Here is a 27,964-nt window from a genome sequence, read left to right on the forward strand (position 1 = left end):
GCCCTTAAAGTCCTTAATGCTGAAACCCGTCCGGACAAGTGTCCTAGAACTGTTTCTTCTTTGAAGGGGCGATTGTCCAGTTTCTTGAGCGCGTCGCAATCACTTTTCTTGATACACTGTAACGGGGACAGTCACATAGGAGCATAGGAAGTGCTCGATTGTGTCTCCTTGCAGCCGCAGGTGTCGAAAGTGGGGCTGTCGGCCATTCAAATGCGGAATAAATAAGCGCTCGTGAATGCCATGCCGAGCCACAGGCGGCACAGAAGTGTTCCTTCCGCTCGTTGTAACCCTCGTGGAAGACGGAGTTGAAGACGTGGATCTAATCTGTGGGGACATGCGTTTCTGAATTCATTTAATTGGTGTATCTTATGACGGGATGCTATAAGGTTCCCTGCTGAATGTAGCTGGACACAAGAATAATTTTTAGGGTTCGCGGGTGATCAGTCTATAACTTGTAGGCGGTATGTTTACGTCCCAAAACCGCGTTTTCGGTACTAGATCTGTCTGGTAATGAAACGTTTAAAAAAAGTTATTTTGTTACGGTGTTTTACGTGCCAAAACCCCGATCTGATATTGTGGTACACCATAGCGGGGAATTCCGGGAATCTGGACCACCACCTGGGGTGCTTTAACGTGCAAACAAGACTAAGTACACGGGTGCTTTCACATTTCGTCTCCAGCGAAATGCGGCCGCCAAGGCCGGAATTTGATTCCCCGACCTCGCGCTTAGCAGCCAAAGATCATATTGACTGAGAATAGCATCAGCGGCGCGTTATTTTTTAAAGTTTCTCGGTAGGAATAAATGCTAGTGCACCAGCAAAAGTGCAGCGGCTCAGTGCGTCATATGTAGCAGTATAAAAGTCTCCGTGTAACATATGTTTGCCCGCCTGCATACTTGGCGGCAGTTCGAAAATAATTTCCTCATGAATGTCACGACAACATTAATATAAGAAGGTTAACCTTGAAGCGCAGCTTGAAGAATAATGAATAGTCCATGCTATAAAGGTCGAGTATAGCTCACAATAACTATAGTTTATAAGAGTGCTAAAGCCAATCAGGGACGAGAAAAATCTGGCTTATTTTCAGGCGGCGAGTATAAATCAGTGCGGGAAAGAAATACACCCCATTTCTTTTGGACCGCCGATGAAATTTAATATTTGGCTTTTAGTAAAAGCATATTCTTCGCTTCCACTGCTTTAGAGACGGAATTAGAGACGCTTCCACTGCTTTAGGTCAGGAATTTGCGACATCAGAAGAAAAGGTAAGTTACTTTGCTGGCACGAACAACAGATCGAATTGCAGTGACACGATTGTACAGACATTTGCATGAAGTTGTATAAAAATTAATGAGAATCAATAGTACTGTCAGGTCTAACAGTGAAGAGAGTAGCGACTTCAACGGATCCTATTGTTCATGAGGACATAGTAATCACGAGAATATACTAAAGAATCTGTGTCACAAATGTGCGAGAAACCGCCTGAATATTGAAATGATCTGAGTTTGTAATTCAACAGTCTGATTATGAACGAAGTAACCAAACGATGTTAAGATATGTACATCATTGCGGGCAAATATAGGACGTTTTTATTGGCTCAGAGGTCTGCACTAGTTTGTTACGAATCAAGTTGGCAATTACGTATTGCTGCACTCCTTATTAAGTCAAGAGCCTTATGTGTATCATCGTTCATTCGACATTCAAAGTCCTTGAGCGAAAACGCGGTGACGACACCAAGGGAACAAACACTAGGACCATCACCATCAATGGCAGATACGCTTGTAAGTATAAATCACTCGATTCTTGGCCAATCCCCCATAGTGGGTATGAGTTAATCTAAAAGGCAAGTAAGCAAGCCAGCAAGCAAGAAAGTAAGAAAGATACATGATAACGATGGCTAGTAATGCAAATTAGGAATGATGATGAAGAGAATAAGGTGGATGACTCAGGCGGGGTAAAGGCAATAGGATTAGGAGATGAGTAAGTGGATTAAGTGGGAAGACAGGGCAATAAGCGGTATGGCTATAGGAAGTGGACTAAGCGAATTCGGGTAATCTGTGCGTAATGTGTCCAGCTTTAATGCATCGGCACTTGGGCTTTGGTCTTCAAGTCGTCCTAGGGATAAAATAAGAGACACAGTGCATTTTTCTTACTTCTAATGCGTGGAGCTGGGGCAGATGGCTTATGCTCCTTGCGGCCTATCATTAGCGAGAAGCCTATAAAATAAAAAAAAACTTTTCTGCCGATAAGGGACCGCTCTCTAACACCGCATGTGATGCGACCGTCGAATTATGAAGTTGGTGCTTCTAGTGACCGTTATTTGATTATTGGAAACTCCAGCATTTGCTTGAGACAGAAGGTGATGCTGCGCTATGAACGAAAACACGCCTCGTTTGAAACAGAAGGAACCTCGACAGCTGCGGTTACGCGTTTCAAGACTATTCGATTAGCCATCAGTATATTTTTGTGTGTGTCTTGGACAGAACAGTGCAGTCGTGTCTTTTTTCTGCAGTTATCGAATGGTTTTCATGGTGAATAGAGGGTATGCCAGTGTAATTTTTTTTCGAACAATTTTTTATTTCTTCTGCGAAACTCTTGTTTCTTTGAAGTAAATCAAGAAGAAGATTCCGTTTAATATTTGACAGTGCTGTTGAATATTTGACAACGCATCAATCCTTCCCATTTATTTACCGACGTTATCGCGCTTACAACCTTTTAATTGATGGGCGTGTAATTTATTATCATTTCTCATCCGTACTGGCGGCAAAACCTTTATCAACTCTATTTGCTCTTTTCAAGTTGCCTCCACCGCATAGTGGTGAACTTTGAGTTTCTCAAGCTCCTCAGCAGCACGGATATAAAAGCACTATAGCACTATACGTATACGTATATAAAGCTTATACAAAAGCACTATAAAAGGAAGTTGAAAAGAATTTATGGCCCTTGTTTAGGGGAAGACGTGTTGCACGAGTAAGCGCCTATGTATATAGGTAAATAATAACTGTTCCATACTCAGGTTTCGATAGCCATGTCTCTGCTTATACGTGTTCTGCGACGTCGTATATAATTGCTGGTTCAACTCATTTTAGGATAATACAGTTCATTTAAATTTCGCATTAGGCTGTCACAATCCAAACAGATCGACCATAATAGAAGTTGGTCAGCAGTTATATAAGCGAAATCTGCAAAGAAACATTTTTTTTTACTAGTGACGAAAGAAAATATGAGCTTTAATAGCCTCTGGATAGTACCAAACTAGCATTAGGGCAGTACAATTCATAATAAAATTCTAAAAGGACAGATTTACTAGATATTTACCGACATTAGTTTCAAGATTGTATGCCCAATGCATTGATGGTCTGCATTACGCTTGCGAATTTTCATTTCTCATCCGCAGAACAGACATGTTGCTATTTATCGATGACGCACTAAACCTTCGAGTGTAATCGCTGGTCCTCGAATGAATTCTACAATGTGCACAGCTGTAATCTTCTCGCACGGTACCTGATTACACAATGTTAGGGCCAAGCGTAGAGAAGAGATAGAATCACCGATAAAATTGGATAAACTTGCGGTAATTCTAGGGCGTTTTGTGCTGGGCGATAAAGTAGAGCAGTTGCTAGACGTGGAATGATGGCCACCATGAAAGGTATAAAGTACGCATGGCAACATCATGTGAATAGGGCACCCCTCGGCAGCAGGTGATACACGTGAGCACGGACGTGAGCTCCAACAGTAGCATACCATCCTTGCCATGTTGTCGTCTCTATTCATTCACGGTGATTTTGCTACCTATTGGATGTCCTGATCATTCTTTGGTTATCATGCCATCGTCATCTTTCGTCGTTTTTAGCCTGTTGCTGTCACTGCTTTTTGATGCCGTGGTCATCACGTCGTCTTCTGGCCTTCGACATCATACCGCGGTCATTATTATATCGTCGTCATGCAAATGTCCACATTGTGTCGTCATCACAGTGAACGTCACGCCGTCCTGGTCGTTTCATCGTCGTCAATTTGCTGTAGCAATTACACTGTCGTTCACACATTGTCATGATCCCTTTGTCAACATACCGATGTCGACCTTTGTCATCAATTTGCCTATCAAGCCATTGTGGCCATGTGGCATCGTACTGATGTGCTTTTAGAGCGTGAGCTGTTATGGGCTCATTTTAATACACGTTTCGTTTAGCGATGGTGTCCACCACCGCAATCGCTAATGCCGCTTGTGCCCGGTGCCCGTAGCAGCGATCGCAGGGAATGAGAAAGAAAATTGCCTGCCCTTCTAGTTCGTGAAGACGGCGGAACAGCGAAGTTGTGTTAATTACACCGAATGTTACACCACGCTAGCAAACTTCACAAGCACTCTATATTTTAGACATTTTATTTGACCATTCTTTCCCCTCACTTTCGCTTTTGCCTGCTTCGTGAGGAGAGCATGCGTTAGGAGTACTTTCGTCCGGTTCTCACCGTGTATTTCATTTTTTTTTTAGTTTGCGCGCGAGGTTTCTGTGGCGCCCAGCTCACGATTTCCCTACGACGAAGAGCCATTTCATGAGTGAGCCCTCGCTGGCGCTCGCAGCAGGCAGATTTTTCCTAAGAATAACGCCCTACCCATGGCCTCGCCATAGTGGTAGCTGGAATGGAATGCACGGAACCACTAATCCCAAGCTCAGTTTATTGTGCGCTAGGCCCACCATAGGAGAAGCGGGGGCTACAATTATTTTGACGATTGCCTAAGTTATTTTGACCGTTGAGGTCTCTTTGTTTCTTGATGGTACACGTACGTTTGTCTGCGACGGCGAGAACGACGCCAGTGACGGTATGCCTGCAGTCCTCCGTTGTCGCTTGCGTTCGATGTCTCGAACTTGCTAGGTGGCGTGGCTATCAGCATCGGCCCGGCATAGCCGTTTGCGATACTTAAAAAGTAAAGTGCTTCAAATTTAAACTTGTCCCTCACGCAAGACAGTGAATGGGTGATACCCCCCTAATAGCAATGGCTCATACCCCCGTAAACGCGGCCTTCCAATTACGGCGACAGAAGAGATGTCAAGTTCACGACGAGGAATGCGAGAGCACTGGCACAAGTGCGCTCACGCTGTAGCGCTGTGCAAGACGACGACGCTCGAGCCAATGCTGATAATGACAGGTTCAGCGAATTCCGACGGCATAGGATCCGCACAGACAGCTTCGCTGTAAAAATACCCAGTTCTCACCGGAATTGAGCCCGGGTCGACAGCATAGGTCAGCTACTCTATCACTGAGCCACTACAGCGCTTATTAGCATTCCGAAAAAGCGAAGCTGTTTACGGGAACGGTTCCGTGGATTTTTCGTGTCCGTCACAAATCTGCGTGTGCAAAAACTAAGGCCGCGGGATCGAATCTCTGCCACGGCGGCCGCATTTCGATGGGGGCGAAATGAGAAAACAGCCGCGTACTGATATTTAGGTGCACGTTAAAGAACCCCAGGTGGTCCAAATTTTCGGAGTCCTCCACTACGGCGTGCCTCATAATAAGAAAGTTGTTTTCGCACGTAAAACCCCATAAATAAATTATACTATTTATTTATTTGTACATACTGCAGTCTATACAGACCAAGCAGGTGGGCGTATTTCTGCAAACACTCATTTAGGACAAGAGTAATATGTGCTCTTGTGCTAGACATATGGAACAGGAAAAGCAAGAAAAGAACAAGTTTGCCTTTTTGTATTGTAAAGGACGATATTCGCACCGTCAGAAAAAATCCACTTGGATAGTTAATGTTACATCAAAATACAAGATGGAGTTTCTGCTGACCTTCACACCATAACAAAATGCACTTACATAAGCGATACCAAAAATAACATAAAAAAGAGGCGGAAAACAACATTCCATGTTACCGTGCTAAATACATGAGTAGTGACTGCTCAAGATTATTAGCAGAGAAAATTTCTGGGGGTTGATCATTCCACTGAACAACAGTACAAGGAAAGAACGAATTCTTAAACACGTTAGTGCGTGCGCGGAAAGGGAGCAAGTCGTGAGCCTGACGGGTGTCCAGACGTGCATTACAGGTAAGGTTTAATGTATGTTCGCCCATTAAATTCAACCAACTTGTCGTACATCGTGAAAATAAATTTTAGTCGTGCCACAGTTATTCGTGCTTCTAAGGTAGGCATATGGTTTTCGGTCATTAGTGGTGACAGCGAATCAGTGGACTTAAACTTGTTGAAAATGAACCGTACTGCTCGCCTTTGAACCATTTCAAGCTTATGCTTATCCTTTATGTAATAGGGGTCCCATATTATTGAGGCGTATTCTAGTAAGTTCTGTATGCTAGTAGTTTTAAATATTAAGGTGCTGTTTTCAATTTAGGACGTAGAAAGCCAAGCTTTTGAGAGGCGGATGCACAAGCGTTCGCGATGTGTTTCGACCACGATATAGTGTTTGTAATCGTTATGCTTAGGTATTTATGTTCGGAGACTTCCTTCATTTGTCTACTATTGATGCAATATGTAAATGCCATAGGTTGCTTTTTCCTCGTGGCACGAAGTAAAACAGTTTAGTCAGTGTTTAGGGCTATAGACTAGGTGGTGCACCATTCGTTAAATCTGGCTAAGCTAGTGCTTCAGTGTCTTGGCATTACGGCAAGTCACCTAATTAAAGACAAGGCAATCATCTGCGAATAATCTGATGTTAACGTGTGGAAGAATGGTGCTAGTTATATCATTACCATATATTAGAAAAAGAATCGGGCCGAGTACGATTCCTTGATGTACTCCGGAGGGAACTGGTAATGCAGTAAAAGCATGACCCTTAACGTCTACGAACTGACTGTGGTTTGAAAGGTAGGCCCTTATCCAATTTGCGCTAAATGTAGGAAGGCCGAGCTTAGTAAGTTTTCCAAGAAGTGTACCATGAGGGACGCGATCAAATGCGTTACTGAAATCAAGGAAGATAAGAATAACTTGTCTGGAAGAATCAAGCGTTAGAACGATTTCGTGGACAGTTCTTAAAAGTTGCGTACCTGTCGACAGTTTCTTTCGAAAGCCATACTGAAATGGAGAGAGCAAGTTGTTAATTTCAAAAAAATTAGTTACATAATGAGCGATGACGTGCTCTAGTGTTTTACAGCACGTGGATGTCAACGAAATGGGACGATAGTTTTCAATGCTTAGGCGATTACCCTTCTTGTGGATTGCAATGACACGAGCCACACGCCAGTCATCAGGTTAAGTTGCAGTGCTCATTGATAAAGAAAAGAATGCTGTTAAGATGCGTGCAACAGGCTCGGCGTAACGGCGAAGAAAAGAAATTGGTATGCCTTCCGGCCCCCCAAAAGATTTTTCTTTAGCATTAAGCAATGAGGAAAATACGCCTTCAAAAGATATGAAGTCTGACACTTGACAGTGCGGGTGAACACAGTATGGAAATATTCATTCATTACGTTAGATATTTCTTCAGGATCGGGGATCACATCGTCGCGTTGCCTTATTTCTTGCAAATGCCTGTTTCCACTGCCAAGATATCGCAAAAATTTGTTGGGACTGGTTTCTACGTAATTCGGCAAAGTAGTAGAAAAATATTTTTGTCGCGCTAAAGAAAGAGCGTCTGAAAGCTGGACTTGCAGGTTGCGAATAACTTCAGGGTTCTTTTGCCGGCGCTTTTTGGCCCGTTTTAGCCAGCGTTTTACATGTATAATTTTTCTGTCAATCCATGGGTTTCTTCGCTCTGGTTTAATGCGTTTAGTCGGCACGAATGCATCAATACAGTAGTTAACGCAGGTCACAAACGCATGCCACAGAGTAGTACCATCACTATTTGGTAAGTTGTCCACCCGTTTCTAAAGTTCATCGAGGATAGATTGATCATTGGCTTTAATAAAGTCTTTACCAGTTTTCCAAGGCTTAACGTGCTTCCTTTCACAGGTATCAAGCCTACTACTGACCAGCACAAGCTTGTGCTGGTCAGACTCGGCTGTGTGCTGTGCCGAAAATGGAGCTCCTGTGGAGCTGCTCCTCCTTCTTACGCTGTGACTGTGCGGGGTGTACCTCGTAGGCTTGTGAATATTGTGTTATACCATCGTCGTCAAGCCACTGTGTTTGTCTTAACATCGTAATACCATCGAGATCACTCCAGCAACGGTAATACGATGTCGTCCCGGCTTCCTCATAACAACAATGTCGTCATACCATCTTCGTCACTCCTGCATCGTCTCCTAATGTTTGTCATCCAATCATCGTCCGAACATCGTCATATTACAGTCATCATTAAAGCACCACCGTCATCAAACCATCGTCGTCCCTCTAATGTTGCGATTGTATGGTCGTTATGAAGTCGTCGTCACAACATGGTTGGCACTCTTCGCAAACATTTGCGGCGGCAATATCTATTCAGAAATTCTTCCAATGACATAGATAACTATAAAAGATGACTTCTGCCTTAATTTTTTTCTTGGTATTCAAAATTAGAATCGGCATCACCAATTTAGTCTATTGTCCATGCTTCTGTGTTCCTGTATTCTCCCGCCGCGTATAAAATGTATTGTGAGAATACTTTGTGCACGGTGCCTAATTTTGTTTATATCTTCCGTTTTAACGTCAATGTTTCTCCGCTATTATTATTATTATTATTAATATTATTATTATTATTGTGTGGAAACATACGAACACACAAAGGAAACAGGGAGGGTGGAAGCTGACGCTATAAGTTAGTGTCAGTATAACGCAGTCATTGAAGGCTTTTTGTGAAGAATAGCGGTAAATGCCGGTCACGATGCGGTTATTTCGATGAGGGCCTTCTCTTGGCGAGTACCGCTACTTGTCTGTGACGGGTGTGTTTTGCCGTGGCCGTTGCATCGTAGTCATTTCAGCTTTGCTATCCCACCCTCGTGATGCCGTTCTCGTCTAGCCTTGCACTCTTAAACGCAAAGCTTAAGGGTCCTCTATCTTCTTGCACAGCAGCTAGAAAGCGTTGGCGTGGGGTATTCTACCATAGAACCACCGATGCCTGTGTAGTTTGTGTGTCCAAACATAACGTAACAATTTTCGAATGATTCTACTCATAATTCCATGCAATAAAGCAAAAGAAAGGGCTGGCGTGGAGTACTGGCATATTAACTGACTCCCGCGTATTCTGCCTGGGATTCGATGCAGCCTAGAAGCGGTTTTTTTTTCTCATTTCTGGTGACAGTGGCGACGCACAATGGCGGCGGACAACGTGGCCAAATCGAAACGGCTATTGGAATAAACCCATAACCACTTATGCTGCAAAATGAACTATGCGCCCCATGACGAGATAAAACCGTTCCCCAAGCACAGCAGCCTGGTGTTCTAATCATGGCTTTAGAGGTTGCACATGGTCGCACGTTTTGCTCCGGCCTTCCAATTGCTCAGGGGTCCTCGACTTTTTTCAAGGTGAAAAAATGTAAACTTATCTGTCGGTGCCACCGCAGTTTGTTATTCTCATTATTTTCAGAATTCCTATAATTTAAGTCGATATGCATAATATAAGAAATGAAGCACGTTCGCGCCATTACAGCAACGTAGAAGTCTTAGACAATTGAAAAAGAAACTAACAAATATTGAGCTTGTTATAGCTTGAAAGAAACCTGACACATCGACGACACCGGCTATGAGTAACGAGGAAGACAATCAAATTGGCAATACAAGTGGGGCTCATCTTCTACTGTAAAATGTGTATATGGGTGCACAGGTAAAGGGGGGAGTAGCTTGTGTTTCCGAACCACCACATAGTATAGGCACGTGTGGGTTGGTGCAAGCATAACTTGGAAGTACAACCAGATATGAGACCAGCCCATCATAAAATGGTTTGTCGGTCGCTGCACCTCGTCATGACGTTCCTCCAAGTTCGTCGGCTTCAAGCTTTTATTACTTCGCTAAATAACAACAATTGCCGTTTACTTAAAAAGGAAGAAAGCGTTTACAGCTCCAAACGGTGATATTACGCAGCATTGGAATGAAGAAAGGAACTGTTACAAATATAAAAACGACATGCCGGAGACGCGAGCTAACCAGCAAGCTTCTTGCCTGGGAATTTGAGAACGTATAAGTGTAACCTTGAAATATCGTTCAATTCAAATTCGCACTTCCTTGTGCCTACGTCAGAATATTCAAAGGCACCTAAGAATACCGTAATTTGGTATAGTAACAAAAACAAGCATGAAATGAAGATATGATCTTAGTATAACTCAATAATATGTCTTTTTCTACCAGCAATTACTAAAAGGGAGATGCCCGCAGAGAGGAAACTGGTAGCCTATCTGATCATTTCTGTCCTGTGCGCAATAAGGTAAGTAAATAGTGCGTGCATCCCATATTTCTATTTATAACGTGCATGTGTAATAGAAGGCATCATCTGATAGCGTGGAATTCTGCATAAGTTATCCCGCAAGCATAGCATTTAAAAAGAAGATCAAACCTTCCCCAACCAGAAAATCGGGCCAAGCGAAACTTGTTTAGCGTGCACTTGTCATGTGGCACCGTAATCTGTGTGTTATGTAACACACAGGTAAAGGTACTGCGTTGCTTATGCCTCCTGCTGGCTTAGCTTTTGATAATCTTCTCGTTGCTGTCGAATTTCCTGGCCTCGGGTGGTTTTAACCGCTGGTTCGCAGCGCCGATGGCGAGGCTTTTCGCAGGTAAGTTCTCGCCGCCACTCGTCAAACGCGGCATGTCTCTCCGGGGAATGCACAAAGCGGGGCCGTCCCTTTCGTTTTGCGAGACTGAACTGAACAGAAAAGAAGCCGGTGCAGTGCACGCGAAACGCTTTCCGGCTCTTTCTCTCCCCGGCGGAAGCGAAACGGCTCTGATTGGTTACGCGCGTGGCGAGAGCCCAGGCCCATCAGCTGGCATTCTTGCTAATGACCTACGCTGCGGCGCGGGCGCAGCTGTAAACTCATCAAACCGCGCTTTGCCGCAGCTGCTCTGCGCTGGGATCAACTGGATTTTTGCGTGACCAAACAGCCACCGAAACTTGTGGGCCAATACAAGCTTCACTTGAAAAATACATGCTCGAATTAGCACCCATGGTCCATATACTTCAAACCAAGTTATCACAAACACCGGTGTAGGAATGTGCTATTGTGCTTATGCGATATGAAAAGGTTACATTTCATCCAAATGAAACTACAGCTAAAGCAGGTTTATGGTGGACTTGATACACAGGCGGGCTGGTACCCCATTTTGGTGAGGTGCCTATCCTTACCACCCTTCTAAAGTGATACCAACTCTTCTACCCAAATTAACAACGATGCCTTTTCACTGTGTGATTTTCATTGTGCTCTCCACTCTCGGACTATGCACAACTGGTGAGTTTCGGGTTGTTGCTACTGTAATAAATACCATGAATGAAGGAAAAAAAAATGAAGTGGTTTTATATAGGGTGGATTGCAAAAGATTCCCTTCAGAACTCTTCTTACTACAAATGCTAGTGTTAGTGTGATAAGCGTTGATGCAATGTAACGACATGCCATAATGCCTGCAGCGAAACGCCTATGCAGCGGGGCTCCTCTCTCCTGCTTGCTACAGCACCAACAGCTCCATCATTAGGACAACGCGGGGAGAAGATTAGATTCCCACGAGTATTAAATAAGTTTAACGGATTACTTTTGTAATTGTAGAGTGCGAGATACCCAGAGGCACATAGGTAGTTAGAAAATTTGGTATCAAAGAAATGCAGTTAGGGGAAGCACAGACCGAGTGGTACATAGCCAGTGGACGAAATCGGCGTCGAAGATGTTCTTTGAAGAACGTACCTAATGTACGTTCCTAATAGGTACGTGCCTAATGAGACATATCTAGCGACGCACGCCCAGTCACCCAAGTAGGCGTAAAAGAGGTTTGTTGACGAGCGCCATGAACGCGACGTAGGTACAGTGCCCCATACTCAGTGGCCCAAGATTGTCCGGCGCTTAGTTTCAATAATGTGCCCCCAAGATGTTAACCCGACGGGATTCGCATTCGACTCCGAACTACCCATGACCCAGGTTCGTAGCAGAATGGTTAGACGGATACACAGCTAGATCCACAGTCAGCCCATAAAAATTTGATAAAGTACCCAAAGAATGGTAATTGCATTAGCAGTACATTTTCACGTCATTAGCTTTATTAGGGCACTTCGCGCATTTTAGGGAACTTTCGGGTGATCGGCACGGCTATCCACTAATTTCTGAGAGAAATGTATTGCTTTGGAATATATAGTCTCTGATTCAATGGATAGAGCATGGACCTGCTTCGACGAGGGATTTCGGTTTGGAACCGACTGTGGGACAAACTTGCGGCACTCGGTACGTTGCGCCGAATAGGCACCGTTTTCAGTGAACCTCGCAGACGGCAGTTTCTTCATTAAGGAAAATATGTGACATCCACATAGGTCGCGAGGCGAAGTGAAACCCTCGTCACACATATTCAGACTTTGTGCTCGAGCATATATTTCACAGGACCCATGCACTAGCTGACATCTTGGCGATGGGATTACCTCACTCAACGCGTTAAGGGATGCGCGACAGAGGATCCAGGCTGCACACAAACCGAATATAGCACGTCTTATAGCGTTGGCAATTCGCTGGGTCGCTACATTGCTTCAGTGCTTATTACATGAATGTCACCTTCATCGTGAGGTAGGGGGTACCGGTATTTTCTTATTGCGCTAGGCTTTTAGGGTATGTCACGCTCTTTTCGCGGGCTACGTATGTTGGTATGCTTGTGTGTCCTCATCTATTTGAGTCACGAGTAGTCCAGAGTCGAATAGATAAAGCATCGGGATGCTGTGCTGAGGCAACACGCTTCGCAACCATGAGCCAGACCAACTTGGGTAATTGAGTAGTTTGGTATGTTTAGATGTCAGACAATCTTTAACGAACCTATTTCAAGTTTACATGAGTCACTGCATATGCAGGACTCGGTGAGTGCCGCTGTTCAAAAAACTCTGAAGCTGACTTGAAGCACTCGGAAGGTGCCAACCAGTATGTGCTGATCATTACTGAGCCTCTCTGACGCCAGCATTGGTCACTTGTAACGAAAGAGCAGCTGTGAGTCGCGATTCAACGAACGTGTTTGAGGCCAACTTGCGTAACTACGTATGTGCCTCTGGGAATTAGCCACTCTATAATGGCAAAGAAAAATCGTTCAAGTATACCCGATGCCGAGCGGAATCGAATCAAACTGGCAAGAGTTCGTTAGGGCCCTTAACCTGATATTTTATCAGGCTGCGCCAGGACTGCACTGTGAATTGACCACTTTTCAATGAAGCTGCCCTCTGCTTAGGATACTGAGCATGAAGAGCCGGTGAGTACGCCTACTCCCCTAGTGCAGCCTTGGCTGTACGTGGTATTACGCGTGGCTGAGCTCGTGCCGGCCTCTGCCATATCTAAGAGGTAATCTCCGACCGGAGAAACGACTGGATGAGCCAAGGCGGCTGGTGTCTGCTTATGTGCGCTTTCTCCTACGCACGTAGTGCTGGATATCACGTAATTTCATTTGTCGGAGAATAGTTGAAGCAGGACGGAACAGAATCGTTTGCTTCCGTCTGTTTGCGCTTATCCTAATGAAAGTGCTTTGACAACGAGTGTTCGTCACCGAGTAACGTCGGTTCAAGATTGACTGTGCTTCGTGAGAGAATGCTTGTTCTTTATTTAAAAAGTGAATGAACAACCAAATGGGTATTGATAAAGAGGCAAGCTGGCGAAATGTCAAAACGATGGCGTTGAAAGCGGCCCATAACTACTAATAGGAGTTATTCACATGTTATACAACACATGGCGCAGTTTTCCCTCGTTGCGCACATTTGCGCGTCTTGGTCACGTGTTGCGTAGAAAAAGCAACGGCCTGTGGAAAAAAATGGAAAAAAATTGAACCTGCACAGCTTAATAGTCGTACGTTCTCTGTAACCTCAAGTCTATGCAGTAAGAGCCTATGAGTCAGAGTCCCTGTTATCAACAATGTGGAATTTTCCAGGACTAGGTGGTTGAGTGGCAAGATTAGGGGAAGATCATTACTGAGGCCCTAATATGAGAGGCAGCATAGATTATTGACAGTATTTATCCCCAAAAGCAGACGGCCATGCATACTTATTCATTTTACCAGAATTATAATCGATATACGCAGGAAACAGGGCAACCTAAAAAAATGTATCAATAATTTCAGTTCCGAAATTCTTCAGCCTCCAACGGAGGCTGGTGGATCATGCCCGACGAGAAGCCACGCTCAGTGGGGCCCCGGAATAGGGGTGCCAACCATTCAGGCCGGAGGTCGTCATCAACCAATAGAAGATGAAGACATCCAGCCTAACCACTGAATTACCCTTCCTAGAGCGATAAAGCTTACTTCCTCCACCTCGGAATTTTTTCCGACTGGAAATCGCTTCATCGAGACGGCAAGGTCGGCATCCGACATCAGTTGTTTGTGAACGACGCTTCTAAGGAGTGTTTCCTCGGCATGATTTTAGAAATGCAGTCGTCAGAAGACAATCTCACCAGATATGCAACGCTTCCCATTCTGCAAGGGGCTCATACAAGGTAATGGCCGAAAAGAGAAATGACAATATTTCTTGGGACCGTGTTCGGAATTCACATTGTGGCTGATGACAAATTGTGAATAAAACCTCTGGTAGGGAAGAAAATACAGGGAGATGACTGAAGAAAGGGCACCAACGAAACCTGGGCTTATTCCAGCAATTTTAAGGTTTCAGTGTCTGCGTTTGTAGACGTAAGAACTTGTGTATTACACAACTGTTACTGGATCCATCTTCCGAAGGGTTAAATGGCGGTAGAATTTTCCGCATGTGACAGAGTGTGCGAAAGTCAGCCTCACAGGCGGTGATTTATTACTTTTCTGGAGAGGCAGGGGCCCCACGAGCATTTCCGAGATGCTCCCACGTATTCATAAGTACGGGATATTTTACGTAACTTAAACCGAAGATTTGAAAAAAAAGTGGGTAACCGCATCTGAATCACACCAACGACATTTGGTTGGCCGTCATGGAGCGCTTCTTACCGTATTTTTGATATTTCCCATTAATTAGTTTTTAAGTCATAATAGACATTCCGTTTCGTGACATTCCGTGACATGCCTCGAGGAAAAGAAACCTCCATTAGGCCCATGTCAAAGGGAGCGGCCGCGCGCCTAGGCATCGCCTTCAAACTCTTACAGCATCTTTCACGGTGGCACACGGAGATGAAGTGTTGTCGGTTCCTGGCAAGTGCTGCGCTCGAAGCAAGGTAGAGAATGCTTCACTTAATAACGCATGAGCCCTGTCAAGTGGTTTTATTACATCCGCTCAGACGCTTAGAAAATCAAAACACAGCACCTACATTGCGATAAAAAATATAGCGGTCCTTTCTGAGCTTGCTCTACAACGCAACGAGGCACACTTCGGCCAAAACTAAACATTAAGATTTGGAATAATTCATCTTTGGTAATCAAGCAATCAGGTGGAATATAAAAGAAACAACATATTGAAGAACGGCGAAGCATACGCCGTAATTTTAGACCAGTTGCGGTTACCCATGCTTCTAAAATACTTTGTAGAAGTTACGTGTGACCCCCTGCATATAATCATTGCTGCAGATTACTTTTCCACAGCCGAGTGGTGGCAAACAGTTGCGCCCTTTAATAAAAAAGTTAAACTTTTTTTTTAAGTGTGCCCATGAACGTACTGCTCTGTTTAGGTCACCGAATGACTATTTCGTTTATTCTTCGCCAATAGAGTTTTAAGCTAGATTTAGTAATCCCTGACAAAGATATGTTTAAATTTTTTTATTAAACGCGCAAATTTTCTGCCACAGTAGAGCCAGGTGAAATAGCTTGACATTGTCTTGGGCGACAAAATGACATGATATGCTGTTCCATGCAATAAGCATGTACTCTACCTTCATAACAAAGTTACTAAGTGCAGCATTACGGATGTGCAACCAGTTGTTGCACCCTATTTTATCTGGCTAAGCCGTTGCTCGGAATCCTGCAAGGTGGAGGAAGCTACGATTAAGGAAAAAATGTCCTCCACCCGACTCCAGCACGAGTCTACAAAGGAAATCCATACGGTTTTCCCAGAAAGAACGCTTCGGGGTCTAGCTGTGGGATGAGGTATTGCTCGGAACAAATAAAATGTGGAAATGCCCATTAAAACCATCGCAGCAAATCCATCAAGCCAGATGTGAAATACCAGTTTTTACACCAAAGCTGTATATAGCTACCGTTCGGCAGTGGTTGTTGTCTGTCCATCTATGCTTGGCGTCGACACATACACAAAAAAAATCTTCTTCGCCAGACTTTCGCGCATGCTGTGTAGCTTTCAGTCTAACGCAGTTATCTTGTAAAAATTATACTGGAACTGGCCGCTGAAACGACTCTATTACTATGCAGTTTCATTTACTTGTGAACATTAGTTCACAGTGAAATTGCAAATATTACAGAATTTCAGTCTGCTGCCAAAACAAGCAGCCTACGGAGGGAGAACTGGTTACAGTGAAGAGGCCTAACTCTTGTTTTATCAAAACTGTCCCGAAACAGAACAAATGAGAATGGTAGCCCTAGCTTTCTGCCGAGTATCATCTACGTTTCAGAAATACGTAGTGCACCGTGTAGTTGTAAATATTATAGAATTCCTCATCTGCCATGTGGTAGTACTTGTAGACGTCATTACTTCATGAAAGAACAATAAATCACCCCACACAATTGAAATATGCATTCGTTGTCTTTGTCGTTGAATAATAATAATAATAATAAAACCAATAAAATATCATTTATAACAACAAAATACGTTTATGTGCATAGATGCGTCGATTGACGTAAAATACACCCCGGATTCGCTGCTCGTTCGTCTTCGCAGAGTGCAAGGACTGATGATTTTTTTTTTAAATATTGCATTATGTTGGTCTGGTAAGCAAGCCGCTAAATCTCATGAGACTACAGAGGTTGTGCTCCTGGGCTATATATGTTCAAATTAAGAAAAAGAATTTCTGAAAGGATTGAAACGTGCATACAACAAAACAAATATATTTGTAAAAGCCAATCCACTACATTGGAGAAAGCGCAAGCAAGGGGATGAAGACGACGATCGAAGGAGCGCTCCTGTGGTTGTTGTTCCGCCTTCTGTGTTTCTCTCTGCATATATCATCCAAATAGATTTTCTCTTTTGTTCGGCCTAGTCTTATCCCCATCACAATAATAAGAGAAGCTTCCTCCAAATAAATCTGTATGTCGTAAGAGTCAAGGAATCTGTCATAGGAATGTACCATGGAATATAAGCGGCTTGATTGGGTTTATGCATGTTCTTCAAATTGTAGCTTCGCAGATACTCTTGGCTGCTGTTAACTATCTGGCTTTTTTCTGTTGTGCCTGCCTGCCACAAAGCCCAGCTGTGAATGCATCCTCGGGAGCACGATGGTATAGGAGTGACTGCTGGAGATCTGTAAGTACACGAACTGTATGTGCAATGCCATAAATTTGCTTGGGCAGCACGTTTACTATAGAAAACCTTCTGCATGAATATTTTCTTCAGACAGCAAAATAGTACACCGAATTATTTGCAATTCTATGACTTTGTGTGTTTTAGCTGAATAAGAATTTTGCACTATGAACCATTCTCATTTGCGATTATTGTTAGACGCATTAAAAGTGAACGGTGAGAATGTTGGCTGCACCACTAGGCAACTAAGAATCGCATAGAAATAAAAGGTACAAGCTTTGTAACGTACATGGTAACATTATCGAGCCGAACACGAACCTATTGCTAATAAGCAGGTGGCTGGTCATATAAAAAGAACATAAATATTTAAGCATGTCCTGAACCACTCTCCCCTTAAGCTAAGGAAAAAAAACACATCCCGAGGATAGCATAGGCTGCTCTTGAACATCTCACCTATATTTTGCACTCATGGGCACCCCTCCAGCACACAAACGTCACCTTTTTTTCAGAAACACTCTGTTTCTCAATATCAAAATATGTTTTCGGTTATTTCAATTTCGTCACATATTTAGGCTCCTGTACACGGCCGCTGTTTGTCAATACATAGTATGCACGTTCGTCCATTCAAGGATACTTCGTGACTTCCGGTTTACAGCTGTGCCATGCTGGGGAACCTATAGGCCTATGCGCGCCTGTTGCTAAGGTTCCCCGAGATGGCGGAAGGTAGCGGAAGCAGACGACAGCAGCGGATGTGACGTCACGTGCATACTATGTATAGCTGACATCAATTAAGCAGTGTGAGCAGAAAATCGTCTGCTCAACTTCGGCCGCGCGCGCCAACATTGGAACTACGCGAAACTTAACCTCTGATCACACGTACGCTATGCCTGAAGCGGTCTCGTGATAAGTAGTGGCTAGCATATACAAATGACACGCACCAGTACGCGCTAAGTCCCAGTCGCTACTGTACAGACTTCGTATTGAGCTTCTTATTTAGCGCTACCATGTGCGCAATAAGGATTTGCCTACTATCACTTCAGAACAAAGCCTGCTCACCCCATTTAGCACGGCTAGGCAAGAGCACGTGAGCGCCCACTCCAGCCTTGGCGTAGCCAAGGCTGGAGTGGGCGCTCACGGCGGGTGACATGTGCCGCGTCAAGCCCGCTTGTGGTAGTGCCCCTCCATTTCCTCCCAAACAAGCTTGCCAGATGGCAACGACAAATAAATTGCCAAATGATATCAATATATAGCTCATAAATAGCCAGATTCAAATTTTCGTCAGCAAAAAATAGCCAAAAACAGCCAAACACGTGATGATTTTCTGCAGGTATCTTATAGGCGGTGTAAATGGTGTCGAAGTCTCAGTGCGTACTTCCGGCTTCAAACGTTTTACCGCCTCATGCAATGAGCACAGCACTGGCCTCAAGACCTGCGCAAAAAATTCTAGCGGAAGCTAGTACTCAGATGTGAGTTTGGACACCGCTTATTGTTATTGCTCCACCAACTAAGAAGATTATCTGTGAAACTACGGAGTAATTCACCAAATTCGCCAAAAGAATGATGGTAGATGTCAGGAGACGTATTGGTCTCCACTTGCGCTGCAGAGGACTACACATGGGCCGGGGGAGCAATAGTCGACACCAACAAATGGAACAAAGTTCGGGGTATCAAACTGGTGTGTAAACAGGGCAATCTAGAAAAAAGAACGGAGGCATATAGGTAACTTTCTATGCAGCGAATTGTGAAATTAAAAAAAGCAGCTAGAGGCGCAGGCTCCAGACTAACAAGCGCGCCCGCCTTTACACCTCAGGCAGGTCCTCACCTAAGCAGAGTGTAAGCACTGTCGAAGCACAACAGCTCTTTGGTTCGCGTCTTGAATTGTATCGTTTTCACACGAGCGCTGGCGGAATGATATCCTTCGCTCCAGTATCGAGTTTCTTGGGGTGCACGTTTCAGACTGCTTTTCTCAGACTCAAGGCGCGTCTGTAGTGTGAGTTTGAGCACTCACGCACGGGTAGCTTCATGCACTGGCGCGATGGTTCACGTTTGCCGCTAGAATCTGAGGCTTTCACGCTCTTGAAGAGTCGGATTGTTATCAGTGTCAGATGAATGCGTTTGCACCTAGTTCAATAGCCATCGTTTTGTATTTTACCACCTTATGCGCAACACCAAGAACTCAGACACGCAAATGACACTTGCGCATTGTTGATTGCGCAATTGCATATTTATGTAGGTTTTGTGGGCGTTGCTATCGGGGCAGCAGCTTTCCTTAACTTTCATATATTGTAGACCGTACGAGTTGAATGGAGCCGCAGTTGTGTCTGCTGGGTTACCTGAACTCCTCAAAAAAATCAGGGAGCCCTTTGCTTTGAAGGCCACTTTCAAGCCTTTTTGCTTTCCAAGCATACATAAACAACGTTCACGCTTTAACACAGAGCGCTTAGCGATCCCACTGTGATAATATTCATTCGACCGATTTCCAAGAGGATGATTGAATAAAACATTACGTTTCACATCAGCGATTGGCTCTTTCAGTCAGCGTCAGTTTACGTGTCCTATAAATAATTCGCATTTGGGAGCTCGCATTCTCGTACAACATTCTCGCACAAGCAGAATTATGTATCACTGTTCTACCTTTCTTTTTTCAGCGCATTGTTTAAGCAAACGTGATTTGCTGGGTAGGAAGTTGTTTACGCTGAATGAAGCTGCTACACAGGCAAAAAAATTATAAATGTTTTTCTTAATGATTTGACGCAATTCCAATTTTTCGAGTGCTTTGCACATAACCTATTCATGCCAACAACTTGGGCCACACGTCAAGCGCCCGCACAGGCAACAAAATGGGCTACCCATGCCTGCGCTATTGTATTTGTGCCCGTATGAAGAATTGGGACCGTTCCAGTCTCTCACTTTCGCCGCCCCGCTTCCTTAATGTACACCACTGGCTTCGCGCACTGTCACTCCCCGATCTCTTCACAAACAACAAAGGGCCCCCCTTTTGAAAATCTTCGTTTTTCAGAGAAAAATAAACTGCATTTCAGTGCGTGACAAGACACTTGAGTCTGTATTGGACAAGAACGGAAGAGTGTTAACAAAACCACACGTACAAAAAAGCACTCTACATTCAACTTGTCACGAGGCAACTACTATAGATGCATGCTTATAACCAACTGATATAATCAGCACAAACATTTTCTGGGTCATTAGTTTGTTCTATTCTTGACGAATATTCTTGTAATGCAAGGCTGCACCATAAAACTCTGCTATCCAAGTATTTTGCTTTTAACCGATGCTGTAATGGCTGGTGGTCGGTTTCTACCCCGAAGAAGATTCTATAACTGAATACGTGAAATTTCACGATAGCCACAACCAACACCAATCATTCTCGCTTTATGGTGCAGTATCTCTTTTCGCGAGGCAAAAGCTGGTGGCTGGCACCCGAACCATGGTGGAGTAAATCATCATGGCATTGCATGAGAATAGCACCTATACGGTGCACAAATTCTTTTTCGAGGTCAGGTGTTCTACAATTCGTCGATAGGATAAGGCCTTCTTCAGCGATTCATATGCTTCTTAGCTTTCCCCGTTCCATGTGGTTTTATTCTTGTGCAACTTCTTCGTCATGTCGGTAAGGTGCTGTGCTTTTTGGGCGCAGCGGGGTATTAGGTCGAGGTAGTAACCAGCCAACCCAGGGACTAGCGAAGTTTCTTTTTCTAGGGCTTAGAAGTACGAGACATTTTCTTCATTGTACATTCCACTGGCTGAATGTTACCGTCTCCCAATCGGTGACTCAAAAACGTTCATGGCCATGAACTGTGGCCATGGGCATTTCCCATGCTGCTTTTCGCACTCTGGAAAACAACTGTTTCAGAGTTGCTAGAGGATCTTCAGATGTTGGGGTAGTGACCAGCACGTCGTGTATATAGTGAGCCACGCTTGGGATTCCAAGAGGAAGCCTTTTCACTAGATGAGTGAACACAATGGATGTGGTCTTGAAACCGAAAGGCACACAGAGGAAGTGATAAAGCTTGGATTGGGTTGAAAAAGCAGTCTTCAACTGCGATGTCTAGTGGTGTCTAGTGTCTGCGGTGTACGTGGTGTCTTCGGCTGTGGTGTCCTGTAGTGATGTCTGCCAATATTCTTTCGTTAAATCAAGCATGGAGAACCACATCTTCATCCCCACTTCGGCGAACAAGTGATGGGTTTAGGGTATAGCTCCTGCATCAAAGGTTAGAACATTACTTATGTGTCGAAAATCTATGCATGCTCTGTAGCTCTTGTCACGCTTTTTTACTAAAATAAGGAGGCAATTCAATGACGATTCAGAATGCTCATAACCTCAAGCTTCAACATGTCCTGAACCTTTTTTTTTCTACGACATCTTTATGGCAAATGGCAAGAGGTGTTGTGGAGTGTGAATTGGTTCGGGGGCGGACATTTCTAACCGGCATTCCACAACGTTTGTTTACCCCGGAATCTCCAAGAATACGTCTCGATATGTATTTAATACATACCGCATGTCGGCCCGCTGCATCTCGTCGACACCATCTCTGATCGTTACAGAGTCAATGCCACAACTGTAATGGACATTAAAGGCAGGTAATGGCTTGTCGGATGGCACTTCCTCGACTACCACAAAATATAATGGCCTTGGAAGCTCTTCCTGCTGAAGTTCTTTCTACTTCTTCAGTTTCTTGATAGGAAAAGACATTTTGCTGGGTCCCAGGTTCAGTCAGTAATCGCAATTGTTTTTCTTCTCTGCCTTGAAACAGCCCTTTTCAGTGCATTAGAATTTTTATTATTTTTGAGAAGCAAACCAGGACATGATAGCGAACTTTGAGTTAGTTTTTGCAGTGGTGATCGCCATACTTCTGTGCTTATTCGCTATTCGGCTCAAGTTTTGTTGTACAAGCCCAAAGGTCATCTCAAGGCGATCTCTTCAATCCAAGACATATGTGTGAGTGGACTTCATTTCTTCGCTTTCTTGCTCCTCAGTGCAGAGCTCCTTCAGTATGCTCATAGGTCTTCGGATGTGTCAGCCATAAAAATGTTCAAAAGGCCAAAAACCCGAGCTAGTTCGCGGGGCTTCATGGTATGCTAACAATTTGGATGTTGTCCTTGGTAAATAATTCAATTTTTTCACCTTTTTCGCATGCGCTTTCAAATCGGATGCCGTATGTACGTAAACGCATTTTTCTCCAGTGGATCCAATTGCGATTGATTCCGTCGGAATAATGAGCCTAATTGGGAAACTGAAATTGTCTTCTTGCTGTGGTGTGATTGAAATTAACTCGAAGTTTCTAAAAACCACAGAAGTGTACTCATATATTTTTCTGTCACACATTTTCCCCTAGTTTATTCAGTCTTCTATACTGCCGTTAGATCGGAAAGTGGAGCAGGTGGTCCCTATCTGTGAATCAGGTAATGCCCAATCTGCTCTTAACTACAGACCGATATCCTTAATGGTCATTCCTTGCAAACTTTTAGAACATGTCATATATTCAAGTGCTGTGTCTTTTCTTGAAACCCATTCTTTCTTTAGTCCCTCCAAACATGGTTTCCGCAAATTCTTCTCTTGCGAAACGCAACTATTGTCTTTCACCCAAAGCATTGCTTCCGCTTTGGCCAGCGCATTTCTTATTGTCTGCATTCTCTTAGATTTCGGTGTACCCTTCGACGAAATTCCCCATCAACTGCTTCTCCTTAACATTAGCACATTGAATGTAGATCATAACATCCTTAGGTGCATCGAATGCTTCCTTGCTAACCGCTCTCAGTTTGTGCTAGCCGAGGACTGCACCTTACGTCATTGTAGCGTAACATCCGGCGTTCCGCAAGGCTCCGGGTTAGGTCCCTTATTCTTTCTTATATGTAATAATGACCTTCCTTGTACCATTAGCTCTCCTATTAACTTATTTGCTGACGATTGCGTCTTCTATCGAGTAATAACAAGTACAAAGAATTCTTGTATTCTTCAATCTGACCTTAACACAATCTCCAATTGGTGTGATAAATGGCTAATGACTTCAAATACTAACAAGTGTAAAAGCATGAGAATCTAGCGCAATTATAACACTCCTGCTTGTTCTGGTTACATTATTAACCAACATCAGCTTGATCAAGGTTCTTCAAACAAATATCTTGGTGTTCACACAACTAATTTCTCACGGAACACCGCCAACGCAAATCGTACTCTCGGATACTTGCGACGCAATTTCGCTCAAGCCCCTTTACATCTAAAACTGTTATTTACCAAACTCTAGTCAGGCCTAAACTTCAATACGCATCGGCAATATCAGATCCAGCTAAACACACCTTCACTGACCATCGAATTCGTACAAAACCGTTACGCTGGTTTCATTACCTCCGCCTATCATCGCGCAGCTAGCGTTTGGTTAATTAAATCGAATTTAGGACGGCCAGATTTACTTCTCCGGTCAAAACTTTCTCGCCTGTCCTTCTTTCATAAAATCTTTAAGGTGGTGACCTTAAACTACCAGTTTAAGGTCGCCATCCCCTATTGTCACACTAATGTTTTCTTCGACTCATTTCTGCCGAACACATTTCTGCCGAAATCACCACGTATTGACTACCTAATGCAATAGCACAATAACTTTAGTTTAAAAATTTGCACTCGTTACTTTTGTGGTTGGTTTTATTTTTTTAGTTACAGCACCAATATCTCTATATAGAAATCTGCGCTCCATACTTCTGTATACGTTTCTATTTTTTCATTGAGCCCACCCCCTTTCTAGTCCCCTTCTGGGTCTTGAGGATACTGATATAAAAAATTGAAAAAGAAACGTGTGCCAGCAAGCGATCCCAAGATTTTGTCTGTTCTTGAACGAGCTTCCACAACACCTGTTCCAAGGTTTCATTCAACCTCTCGACCATCCCGTTACGCATACGATGATAGGGAGTGCAAATTATGCTAGCGTATACACCCGATCATCAGTTCAATATACATAAGAGGGAGTCGCTATGGCGCACCACCGACTATGAGTCACGACAGATTCAACAGCTCCTCTCATCGGAGCAACTTAGTGACAGAAAAGCGACTGAGCTGCTTTGCCGCATGACACAACTCGTGGGAACCATTCCATCATCAACAGACCTAAAAATCCTTGGGGAGCTCTTCTTACAGCGTCTACTGAACCAGGTACGCATGGTTATATGTGCCTTACCTACTACTACGTCTGCCGAGGCCTTCGAAACGATGGCGGACCAGATTATGGATTCTTCTGATCCTGTGACATCCAATGTTGGCCGTCGTAAGGCACCCGTTGCGACACTAATCCACTTACAGCAGCACTTTGCCGAACCCGACAGATCACGCAAGCAACTTCATGTGCAAGCAGAGGAGCTAACTAACCAGTTGGCTGCCTTACGCTTTCGGGTGAATAACCATCAGCAGCGGCATCGCTCGCAGTAGCAAAAATTGGAGGACGCTTAAGCTTCGCCTTCAAGAGTGGGACGCGACAGCGTTCCCGTCGACCCGCCAAGGGGTATAAGACAATGTGCTACGGCACAGCGATCACTTACGATGCGCCCCGCATCGGACTTAGCGCCCACCTATCACGCGGTGAGCGTCGAGCAACGCAGCGTTCGGCGCGGCAACGAAACGTGCGCCTGAGCGAACGGAACGAACCAAAGAACTCGGTGTCTCGGAGGGGAAACGATCTACGCCAGCCAAACGTCGCGATCGGCACGGGCAGAGAGATAGATAGTAATCTAAAGAAAGGACCGGGAGCACGGCGAAGCGTCGTCAGGGGAGAGGGAGTCCCGCGACGCGCCTGGCAGCGGTCCCAATGCGCGCGCGGTGCGCCTCCTGTCGGGGCAGCGCCGTACATTGAGAGGAGGGGGTCTTCTGTGTTTGCCGCAAGATGGCTCTGCGTGTGCGGAAAGCGCAGAAGAAATGCAGCGGAAACGCACTTCGCAACTCGTGTAATTTTGACTTCTGTACGTTACATGTTCATAATTACCGATATACACCGCAGTATAACTTTCCACGGCTCGTTTCGAAGGCAACACCGCATTCACTAGAGGCGCGTTTGCACCGCTTGGAAGCATCGAACTCGTGGCCGAGTGGTAGCGTCTCCGTCTCACACTCCGGAGACCCTGGTTCGATTCCCACCGGGCCAATCTTGGAATTTGCTTTTTATTTATGAAGCGCCTGCCGTGATTTATCGCTCACGGTCAACGCCGCAAACGCCGACACCGACACCGACGCCGACGACACCGGCTTTTCTGCGACACGAGCTCCTTAACGCTATCGCGTTAAAACGTGTCACGCCCTCCGTCTCCCTTTATTAGTTGGTATCACGCAAGATATTGCACTCACGCAGGTAGCGCCGCCCGCCTCGCAAGTTTCAGGCAAACGGAAGGGTCAGTCAGTTATGACGGCTAGTGCTACTGGCCCTACATCAAGCCGTCTCTTCTGCGTCACCGACCGTGTCACGAAAGTTCGCTATCTTGTAGACATTGGTGCAGAAATTTGTTTCCTTGCCCCTATTTTTCAAGTCCGCAGAAGACATTGCCGCGACACGTCCTTTCTCACTGCCGTCAACGGTTCCAACATTGAAACCTACGGCCAGAAATCCTTCACTCTTGACCTTGGTTTGCGACGCCCTTTTGGATGCCTGTTCACTGTCGCTGACGACCACGGGCCGATCAGTGGCGCTGATTTTATGTGGAACTTTAAACATCTCGTCGACCTTTGCAACTGCCGCCTTCTTGACTCCTCAAAAAACCTGCCCGTGCATGGTAACACCACGTCTGCACCTACTTTGCGTCTCGTTCAAGCACACACCAAGGTACCGATACCGTGGTCCATCCACCATGCTGCTGGAATTTCCAGAGCTGTTCGAACCACCCTCGCCAGATCAGGCAATAGCACATACCGTCACGTACCACATTGTGACTGAAGGACCACCAGTATCTCCCCGACCTCGCCGCTTAGCACCAGACCGTCTGAAAATTACAATGCAAGAATTCGAACACATGCTCAAGCTAGGCTTCGTTCCTCCTTCCGCTAGTCCTTGGTCATCTGATTTACATATGGTGCCCAGAGAGACAGGCAGTTTGTGACCGTGTAGCGATTACCGCGCCTTAAGCAAACTTATGATTCCCGATACCTTACATATAATCTATACCTAATATCCACGATTTCACCACATCGCTTCTTAGGTGCTGCAAATTTAGCAAGGTGTATCTGGTAAAAGCCTACCTTGAGATTCCTGTCCAGCCTTCTGGCATTCCTAAAACCGCAATCACTACCCATTTCGCAATGTTTGACTAGGTGCGCATGCCATTCGGCCCCCGTATAGCCGCTCAAACATTTTAGCGGTTTTTCAACCAAGTGCTCCGCGGCCTGACTTGTTGCTTCCTCTATCTAGGCGACATTCATTATTCCGTCCCTCTGCTGTGGAACACAAATCTGACCTACAAAAGGTATTTGAGCGCCTCCGTTATTATGGCCCGGTTGTAAACATCTCTAAGAGTGAGTTTGGCTTTCCTTCTCTCGGTTTCCTGGGCCATCGAACAGACGAGCTTGGTGCCCAACCGGTCTCATCCCGTAGGAGCCGCCGGAGAAAAACGCCCCTCCCCTCTCTCCTAAGAACCCTGTCTCGCGCGCCACAGGAAAGGGCACGCATCCTAGCCACGTTCCTCGCTCACGCACACGAGATTACACTGTGTTCGCCGGCTCAAACTCACACGCTTTCGCTCGTACGGAAACTCACTGCTGAGGCGACGCCAACGGCAGAAATGCAGCTGGAGTGTGCACATAATTGCTATGTGAATAAAAACATTACCGCACAGGCAACAGGTTTCTTACCATTTCAAGAAACATGCAGGCCCTCCATACGATTTATTAATCTTCTTGGACTATACCTACTTGGATAATTTCGATCTCTTACTGGATTAGAAAAGGTGCAAGAACAGCGATCTTCTTTTGAATGGAAACGCTATCGTATGTGCGCATTGTGCAAAAGGCGCAAGATAATAAAAATGTGTGGATTTCATTTTAAACGCCTATTTGTCTCCATAAATATTAGGTGCGTGTTCGCATAGTGGTTTACTTGCCTTTGCAACCAGTTTCACCGAGTTAAAGAAATAAATATGCCTGCAAACCAGTAAGTAGAGCATCGCGCTACTGCCCTAAGAGAACTTGAATGCCTTGCAATCATCGGACTTGGAAGCATTTTATACAGCCACAGCTTCTGTGACCCCTTGCACTTCAACCACTCTGAATAGTAGAAGAAGAAAAAGATAGAGAGAAAATAATTACAGAGAATTTACTTGTGAAAAGCACACGCGACATTTTTAACTACTTATTTAGACACTGTTTAGAGAGAAAAATAACGACTGACTCCGAAGATATAAAATATGAATTGCTGCACCACTCTATCACCTGTTTTTCAGGACTGCTATAGAGGCAACCCTTGTCCAATTCCTTGCCAGTGTCCTGGAATTATTCAGCGCCTCTTTGGACGCTACACTTGTTATTGATGGAGGTCCCAGCTGAAACTTATAGGAGGTCAAAATAAACGCTGTTGCAAAAATCC

The 27,964-nt window shown here is 44.7% G+C and overlaps 1 long non-coding RNA gene across 1 annotated transcript; it reads left to right on the forward strand.

Moving 5' to 3' along the window:
- The first annotated feature begins 1,103 nt into the window (after positions 1-1,103).
- On the forward strand, positions 1,104-27,963 carry LOC135904195 (uncharacterized). Its single transcript, XR_010565034.2, has 4 exons — positions 1,104-1,261; positions 10,208-10,283; positions 17,345-17,402; positions 27,822-27,963. It is a non-coding gene; the product is annotated as an uncharacterized lncRNA (long non-coding RNA).
- Position 27,964: the final 1 nt, after the last annotated feature.

The sequence above is a fragment of the Dermacentor albipictus genome, chromosome 10 (genome assembly GCF_038994185.2).
Source record: "Dermacentor albipictus isolate Rhodes 1998 colony chromosome 10, USDA_Dalb.pri_finalv2, whole genome shotgun sequence".
Taxonomy (NCBI): domain Eukaryota; kingdom Metazoa; phylum Arthropoda; class Arachnida; order Ixodida; family Ixodidae; genus Dermacentor; species Dermacentor albipictus.